The 10,007-nt window shown below is 44.1% G+C and overlaps 1 pseudogene; it reads right to left on the reverse strand.

The window, feature by feature from the left end:
- Window positions 1–1,450: 1,450 nt before the first annotated feature.
- Window positions 1,451–3,135, reverse strand: LOC110534920 (annotated as a pseudogene).
- Window positions 3,136–10,007: the final 6,872 nt, after the last annotated feature.

Consider the following 10,007-nt stretch of genomic DNA (forward strand, 5'->3'; position numbering starts at 1 on the left):
ACGTTAGTCAATATAACTATTTGTTTAGCACTTTTGAAATGTACAGCGACAGAATTCAGAACATGGGCCGTTCTTACACCAAGTCAGAACCGTAGGATAAATAAAGGAACCGTAGGATGCATACAGTATAAGCAGACAATGAAAGCTCTTACAATATTCAATGATTACATTTCTCTAAAACAGATTATAGGCCACACATGCACCACTAAGTCAGAACAGTAGGTGAAATTAAGAGGGGTAAATAGACTAAATTATTAGGGTGAGACACATGGGCCACTAACATCTTACTTCACAACACACACTTATTATTACTTTCTTAGCTACAGTATACATATCTCCCTGGCATATTGCATAATGTATGCAGCAGCATATAATACATTTTTGGACTCACCTTGTTGTGTTGTGATCACTTGAACAGGAGGTGGCACGGCGGGTCTTCGTGGGCAAATCTTGCCAACAAAGTCTTGCATTCTCTGGATTTATTGTGCTTTCAAAACAACTGGAGGCCGGATTTAGTTGGATGACCATTCAAAACGTATTTTCCCAGTCAGAGCTCGTTTATTCCTGACTTCCTAGTTGTCTTGAAACTCACTGAAGTCAAGTTAACAGTTGTTTTGAGCGTGGCACAAATCATGTTGAATGTTTATCATTTTAAACTTGGAAAAGAGCCCCTTAATACCAGATTTGGGACCACACAGCCACTGTCACTGATTTCTTCCAAACCACTTGTTGAATTTGCGATTTACTTGTTGTGTAATGTTGTGTAATGGCCAATGAGCACCGATACATTTTAACTTCATATGACAAGGATTAAAAAGGATTTGCCAGTATATTGTCGACTTGATTGATGATGATGACAGCTAGCTAAGATTGTGAAAGTATGATGCTGACATGATCAGTCCAATCAAAGCTACTGTACATACAGTATGATGTGATTTGATGTAATTTTATCTGTGGCCAATGACCTTGACTGCTCTTGGATGAGCACTTCTAATGTAACACTTGAAGGGCTAGAATTTAAGTTCTCCTCTTCCACTTGGCAGTAACGTAAAGTCCCCACGAGTGACAGAACACTGAGCCAATCACAGCGCAACGCTCCATATTTTCTGTTGGCTTGCCCCACCACAGAAAGCACTGAGCTAGGCTGAAACACCTGCATTTTGGAGCTGCCTTACTCAAGAAAACAAAAAAAGAGACCATGTTTGTATGCGGCTTTAACTCAATGATATATATTCTTTTTTTACCTTGTTTGTAAATAGATATGAGACACGTATTAATGCTAAAATAACATGCAAAACAGGCCCTTTTTGCTTAAAATGTGGGTCTGAATGACGGCTCGCCACTGGATAGTTTATTTGTTCTTTTAAATCCCTCAGTCCAACACCTGTAGCCTTAAATAAAAATAGTTTGAGGGGTACACAGCAGTAAGAGGATGTGTATGTTTTCCTTACTAAAAGTTCTGATTGAGTAACCCGTAGATGACAGCTGTTGAAATAGGCCATAAAGTACCTGGTGACAATGGACAATGGAGCCAATCTGAGATTTTTGCTGCCACCGTTCCAGAGTTAATGGCCAGTGCCAGGCCAATAATGTTTAGTGGTCCCCAGGACACCAAACATTAGGAACACCACAAACATGGTCAAGAAATTACTTTAGTTTCTGCTCGTCATCTGGTTTCACCCTGTTTCACCTGGATGATAAACACCCAGATCCTCAGGTAGCAGTAACAGACCACCGAGAGGGGCACCAGGAAGTGGATCAGCACCAGAGCTGATCTAGTAGTAGCTGACAGTCTGGGTGAAGGTGCAGGAGTAGAGGCTTGGGTCATACTGCAGAGAGCCCACTAAGAAGTTGAGCACTGTGGCCATGGCAGTGAGCAGCCAAGTGAGGCCCAGGTAACAGCAGATGTTCCTGTTGCACAACATGTGGTCATAGTGCAGGCTGTGGCAGATGTACCGGTTGATGGAAATGGCCAAGATGTTAAAGACGGAGCCAATGATACTGAGGTCTATGATGAAGCCACTGAGCTGGCAGTGCATGTCCCCAACGATCCAGTCATTGTGGAAGATGGACAGGAGAGCCAGGGGGTAGGGGTACACTGCCACCACGTCTTCCACCGACATGCTCACCAAATATGTTTCCTACAAGAGACAAAACAATCATTTTAATGGTCCAACTTAGTGAATATAAACATTCAGCCGTATTAAATATATGTATGCACTGGAAGAGTGCATACTAATATCATGGCCAGACAGTTACTGCGTAATAATTAGAGACACTTGTTGTATTCAGCGCATGTGACAAATACATTTGACTTGAGACACAGTCGTCTGGTTTCACAAGACTAGGTGCATACTAATATAGTAGTATTTGTTCAGGTAAACTTGAGCGGCAAATCAATAACCTAATCTTAAAAATGTCTAATCCAATAGGACAAAATGTACTGCTGAGCCAATTGAAGCAAAATAATTTCCTGCTGTGGACTCTATGTCATCAGTTTGATTTATGGAGCATGATTCCTCCTGACAGGAGTAGCGTCTGTATCTCTCTCACCCTCCGATGACCAATGTCCAGCCAGAGAAACACACACTTCTCAATAATAGAATTGTCTTGACTTGATAATCTTATCCACTTTGCCCTTGATTTTATGTAGGTGCTATTCACCTTCTTCATGTAATCATCATCCAATTTGGATTGTAGATCAGTGTATGTTTGTCATTGACAGACAAATCTGACTTGTTACAAAGACTGGCGAACAAAAATATAAATGCAACAATTTCAAAGATTTTATTAGGGCTGTCCCCAACCAAAAAACATATTGGTCGACCAAAAGTAGTCTGGTCTTTCGACCAATCGACTGGTTGAAGTTTTAAAACGTGCATTTTTCCACACATACACACACCCTATGTGTTTTAATAAAATCAACTATATGTAGGCGACTGAACTTGTCTGATGCTTTAAGCACGCTGTCATTAAATAATTAAGACACACACAAATGACTCGAGGGAGCCAGAAATCAAGATAGCCTAACCAGAAGAAAAAACCAAACCTTCTCTTCCAGCTGCTGCTGGGCTTTGCAGATTCTCCTGTTACGCTCCCGAAGTTGCTACACCAGGGGTCGGCAACGTTTACCATTTCTACCGATCTGCATGCCAGTTATGATTTTTTTTTTGCATTTTACCCCTTTTTCTCCCCAATTTCGTGGTATCCAATTGTTGTAGTGTTATATAAAAAATCTAATATAAAGTGTTACTAGCAGACCAAAGCTCTGGTTAAACCGGATGCCCTCAGATAACTCTGGGCCCAGTGTCCTCAGTCAAGTCTAGAGCCTGTGTGCAATAACATGATTATCCGAAGGACACACAGCTGCCATCACGCAAATATACTCCCCTGTAACTACAAAGAGCAGCCTGTAACACTAACGAGCTTAGAAGTGCCAAGCTATCTCACTGACATTGACCCTTGCATGCACTCCTGCATAAACAGGAAACACCTGAGCCTAGAGCAGACATTACCAGTCCCTAATATCCACGCTTCCTTGACACACATACATCTCATGAAGCACTGTACACTCACACTCTATCCCCCCCTACTGGTCGGGTGCCAAGAGCAAAGGACTTTGCTGTGCACCAATGGGGCCCGCTCTGGCTAGAGCAAGGCCCGCCTCCAACTCTTCAGGACCAGTCAGAAGACCAACACGACGAGACTCCACCTACATTATTCTGTGTATACATTCGGCTGTAAACTCTGGCTAAGCACCCCCTTTCTGGGCTTTCTGAGCCAAAGGAATAGGGTCCGTGCACGTTAAACTGCAAGACTCAATAAAATGCCTTTTTGATACACCTGATTCCACTCTGTCCAGCGCCGTTGTTTTGCATTCCCTCTCCTGTATGAAACACCAACAGTAGTAGCTACTATCTTGTCTCATCGCTACAACTCCCGTACGGGCTCGGGAGAGACGAAGGTTGAAAGTCATGCGTCCTCCGATACACAACCCAACCAAGCCGCACTGCTTCTTAACACAGCACGCATCCAACTGCACCAATGCGCAGGAGGAAACACCGTGCACCTGGCCACCTTGGTTAGCGCACACTGCGCCCAGCCCGCAACAGGAGTCGCTGGTGCGCAATGAGACAAGGACACCCCTACCGACCAAGCCCTCCCTAACCCGGGCGACGCTAGGCCAATTGTGCATCGCCCCACAGACCTCCCGGTCGCGGCCGGTTACGACAGAGCCTGGGCGCAAACCCAGGAACTCTGATGGCACAGCTGGCGCTGCAGTACAGCGCCCTTAACCACTGCGCCACCCGGGAGGCCAGTTATGATTTTCATATGCACATTTTCTTAATAAAGTCTTATCTCAGTCATTGTCATGTGATTAATAAAAATGTGATCTATGAAAATTATACAAATATAGATACAGATCTAAAAGTTATTTAAATTGCCATTGCCAACTATGTAAAAAATAGTCTACAAAAATAGCCAACATATAAAAACATTGCAGCCTGCAGATAAAAAATATCCTAATAAAATTAAATCACATTTGCTATTCATGGCCTGTCTGCAAGGAAATTGAAACATTGTATCAACAATCAACTTGGCCTAGCCAAAGCTTGCATATTCTGGACCCTGAGAGTTTCCTGCACCAGTGAGCTCAGGACAGACACAGCTGTAAGCTATTTGCACAAGGGATAAGAAGTAAATCTGATAGGCCAATTTTCTGAAGATTCCACTGGATCAGAGCATGACATTTTTTTCCCTTTCACTCTGAATGGTTATCGACAGGGAGAGAGCTGGGAAGATGTCATTATCAATGGATGTCAAAACATTTACTTGTTTACTTGCTCTTTGAGGTGAAGAGCTTCACAGCTCATTACTGATGGTGAGTTAAGACAATCAGAAATACCATCAGATCCACAAATGGGCACATTTATAAGCCTACATTTGTGCACAGGCCAGGTATCCTAGGTCTATTTCTATGTGTAGTCAGGTGTCGTCCTTACTCAACATTGACAGGAGCACTCCAAACAAAACACAATGAATAAATATACAACTCATAAATGGAATGAAATAAACCAAAACTTTTTTTCTCACAAGTGTAGCCTAGATTGTGCACTGCAAACAACGTGTCTACTTCGACAGTGAGAACTGTAAAAGACTGTAATAACAATTTATTGAAGGCATTAACAGAAATTACGGTAACAATTTTCCTCATGCAGCACGACACATCTCCTTAGCAGTGTTGATCAGGCTGTTAATTGTGGCCTATGGAATGTTGTCCCACTCCTCTTCAATGGCTGTGCGAAGTTGCTGGATATTAGCAGGAACTGGAACACGTGGTCATACTCATCAATCCAGAGCATCCCAAACATGCTCAACGGGTGTATTTTTTTTGTAATGCATTTGGCCATGTTCAAATAATTCGCACAAAAGGTACAAACAAAAGCATTCACTGTCAAAGTTTATACAGGTAGGACCTTCATATATACATTGCATTCGGGAAGTATTCAGACCCCTTGACTTTTTCCACAGTTTGTTACATTACAGCCTTATTCTAAAATGCATTAAATACCCCATAATGACTAAGCAAAAACAGGTTTTCAGACCCTTTACTCAGTACTTTGTTTAAGCACATTTGGCAGCAATTACAGCCTTGAGTCTTCTTGGGTATGACGCTATGAGCTTGGCACACCTGTATTTGGGGAGTTTCTCTCATTATTCTCTACAGATCCTCCCAAGCTCTGTCAGGTTGATGGTGAATGTCACTGCACAGCTATATTCAGGTCTCTCAAGAGATGTTCAATCAGGTTTAAGTCCGGGCTCTGACTGGACCACTCAAGGACATTCAGAGACTTGTCTCGAAGCCACCCCTGCGTTGTCTTGGCTGTGTGCTTAGGGTCCTTGTCCTGTTGGAAGGTAAACCTTTGTCCCAGTCTGATGTCCTGAGCACTCGGAAGCAGGTTTTCATCAAGGATCTCTTAGTACTTTGCTCCGTTCATCTTTGCCTCGATCCTGACTAGTCTCTCAGTCCCTGCCGCTGAAAAACATCCCAACAGCACGATGCTGCCACCACCATGCTTCACCGTAGGGACGGTGCCAGACGTGACGCTTGGCATTCACGCCGAAGTGTTCAATGTGGGTTTCATCAGACCAGAGAATCTTGTTTCTCATGGTCTGAGAGTCCTTTAGGTGCCTTTAGGCAAACTCCAAGTGGGCTGTTATGTGCCTTTTACTGAGGAGTGGCTTCTGTCTGGCCACTCTACCATAAAGGCCTGATTGGTGGAGTGCTGCAGAGCTGGTTGTCCTTCTGGAAGATTCTTCCATCTCCACAGAGGAACGCTTGAGCTCTGTAAGAGTAACCATCTGGTTCTTGGTCACCTCCCCCGATTGCTTAGTTTGGCCTGGTGGCCAGCTCTAGGAAGAGTCTTGGTGGTTCCAAAATTCTTCCATTTAAGAATGATGGAGGCCACTGTAGTCTTGGGGACATACAATGCTGCTGACATTTTTTTGGTACCCTTCCACAGATCTGTGCCTTGACACAATCCTGTCTCGGAGCTATACGAACAATTTCTTCGACCTGGTGGCTTGGTTTTTTTTTTGTCAACGTTGGGACCTTATGTAGCTATGTAAATAAAGTATCTGTGTATTTGTAATACATTTACAAAAATATCTAAACCTGTTTTCACTCTGTCATTATACGGTATTGTGTGTAGATTGATTAGGAAAATGTTTTATTGAATCCATTTTAGAATAAGGCTGTAACGTAACAAAATGTGAAAAGTAAATGGGTCTGAAAACTTTCAGAATGCACTGTAGGCTATGAGCAGCACTTCGTTTAATTCAACGACTCAGTTCTTGTTTTCTTGCTCAAACCTCGAGCAATATCTGTCAAACTCAGACATTTCTCTCAAAACATAGGTATGTCGATTCACACGAGACTAGTATTATCAGAGGATTTCAGTTTCCATTTAAACCATCTAAACAGTAGGCTACAGTTCCCTTGACGTGCCATAGGCATATTTGAAGTCCCCGTCTTGTGACTGTTGAATTTGTATAGTGCCTCACAATCATCAAATCAAATCAAATTTTATTTGTCACATACACATGGTTAGCAGATGTTAATGCGAGTGTAGCGAAATGCTTGTGCTTCTAGTTCCGACAATGCAGTAATAACAAGTAATCTAACTAACAATTCCAAAACTACTGTCTTGTACACAGTGTAAGGGGATAAAGAATATGTACATAAGGATATATGAATGAGTGATGGTACAGAGCAGTATAGGCAAGATACAGTAGATGGTATCGAGTACAGTATATACATATGAGATGAGTATGTAAACAAAGTGGCATAGTTAAAGTGGCTAGTGATACATGTATTACATAAGGATACAGTCGATGATATAGAGTACAGTATATACGTATGCATATGAGATGAATAATGTAGGGTAAGTAACATTATATAAGGTAGCATTGTTTAAAGTGGCTAGTGATATATTTACATAATTTCCCATTAATTCACATTATTAAAGTTGCTGGAGTTGAGTCAGTGTCAGTGTGTTGGCAGCAGCCACTCAATGTTAGTGGTGGCTGTTTAACAGTCTGATGGCCTTGAGATAGAAGCTGTTTTTCAGTCTCTCGGTCCCAGCTTTGATGCACCTGTACTGACCTCGCCTTCTGGATGATAGCGGGGTGAACAGGCAGTGGCTCGGGTGGTTGATGTCCTTGATGATCTTTATGGCCTTCCTGTGACATCGGGTGGTGTAGGTGTCCTGGAGGGCAGGTAGTTTGCCCCCGGTGATGCGTTGTGCAGACCTCACTACCCTCTGGAGAGCCTTACGGTTGAGGGCGGAGCAGTTGCCGTACCAGGCGGTGATACAGCCCGCCAGGATGCTCTCGATTGTGCATCTGTAGAAGTTTGTGAGTGCTTTTGGTGACAAGCCGAATTTCTTCAGCCTCCTGAGGTTGAAGAGGCGCTACTGCGCCGTCCTCACAATGCTGTCTGTGTGAGTGGACCAATTCAGTTTGTCTGTGATGTGTATGCCGAGGAACTTAAAACTTGCTACCCTCTCCACTACTGTTCCATCGATGTGGATAGGGGGGTGTTCCCTCTGCTGTTTCCTGAAGTCCACAATCATCTCCTTAGTTTTGTTGACGTTGAGTGTGAGGTTATTTTCCTGACACCACACTCCGAGGGCCCTCACCTCCTCCCTGTAGGCCGTCTCGTCGTTGTTGGTAATCAAGCCTACCACTGTTGTGTCGTCCGCAAACTTGATGATTGAGTTGGAGGCGTGCGTGGCCACGCAGTCGTGGGTGAACAGGGAGTACAGGAGAGGGCTCAGAACGCACCCTTGTGGGGCCCCAGTGTTGAGGATCAGCGGGGAGGAGATGTTGTTGCCTACCCTCACCACCTGGGGGCGGCCCGTCAGGAAGTCCAGTACCCAGTTGCACAGGGCGGGGTCGAGACCCAGGGTCTCAAGCTTGATGACGAGCTTGGAGGGTACTATGATGTTGAATGCCGAGCTGTAGTCAATGAACAGCATTCTCACATAGGTATTCCTCTTGTCCAGATGGGTTAGGGCAGTGTGCAGTGTGGTTGAGATTGCATCGTCTGTGTACCTATTTGGGCGGTAAGCAAATTGGAGTGGGTCTAGGGTGTCAGGTAGGGTGGAGGTGATATGGTCCTTGACTAGTCTCTCAAAGCACTTCATGATGACGGAAGTGAGTGCTACGGGGCGGTAGTCGTTTAGCTCAGTTACCTTAGCTTTATTGGGAACAGGAACAATGGTGGCCCTCTTGAAGCATGTGGGAACAGCAGACTGGTATAGGGATTGATTGAATATGTCCGTAAACACACCGGCCAGCTGGTCTGCGCATGCTCTGAGGGCGCGGCTGGGGATGCCGTCTGGGCCTGCAGCCTTGCGAGGGTTAACACGTTTAAATGTCTTACTCACCTCAGCTGCAGTGAAGGAGAGACCGCATGTTTTCGTTGCAGGCCGTGGCAGTGAAGGAGAGACCGCATGTTTTCGTTGCAGGCCGTGTCAGTGGCACTGTATTGTCCTCAAAGCGGGCAAAAAAGTTATTTAGTCTGCCTGGGAGCAGGACATCCTGGTCCGTGACTGGGCTGGATTTCTTCCTGTAGTCCGTGATTGACTGTAGACCCTGCCACATGCCTCTTGTGTCTGAGCCGTTGAATTGAGATTCTACTTTGTCTCTGTACTGACGCTTAGCTTGTTTGATAGCCTTGCGGAGGGAATAGCTGCACTGTTTGTATTCGGTCATGTTACCAGACACCTTGCCCTGATTAAAAGCAGTGGTTCGCGCTTTCAGTTTCACGCGAATGTTGCCATCAATCCACGGTTTCTGGTTAGGGAATGTTTTAATCGTTGCTATGGGAACGACATCTTCAACGCACGCTCTAATGAACTCACACACCGAATCAGCTTTTTCGTCAATGTTGTTGTCTGACGCAATACGAAACATGTCCCAGTCCACGTGATGGAAGCAGTCTTGGAGTGTGGAGTCAGCTTGGTCGGACCAGCGTTGGACAGACCTCAGCGTGGGAGCCTCTTGTTTTAGTTTCTGTCTGTAGGCAGGGATCAACAAAATGGAGTCGTGGTCAGCACACATAACATAGCCTGCTATCATCCTCTTTTACCACTTCACCAAATATTTTCCAAACGTTACTTTTCTGTCTGTTCTCTTTATTTTCAACTCTCATTTCACAGCTTTTGTCTTATTGACTTAAACTTAGACAATGTCCTTTTTGCCTCCGTTCCCAAAAGCATTGTTTTGCAATTGGCTGTGTAGGATATTTGGGGCCTACACAGCCCTAAAGTTAAGGCTGAAGCACTAATACCACATAGCCTAAAATAAAAAAATTAAACTCAATGTAGCCTATATAAATTGCACAATAATTATACATTTATGGATTTAAGTTTTATGTTTCTCCTTATTTCAACCCACAGCCACAAAATATTTAATGACCCTAAACCAATCCGCCCCAGGTC

This window comes from Oncorhynchus mykiss, chromosome 10, assembly GCF_013265735.2.
Source record: "Oncorhynchus mykiss isolate Arlee chromosome 10, USDA_OmykA_1.1, whole genome shotgun sequence".
NCBI lineage: Eukaryota > Metazoa > Chordata > Actinopteri > Salmoniformes > Salmonidae > Oncorhynchus > Oncorhynchus mykiss.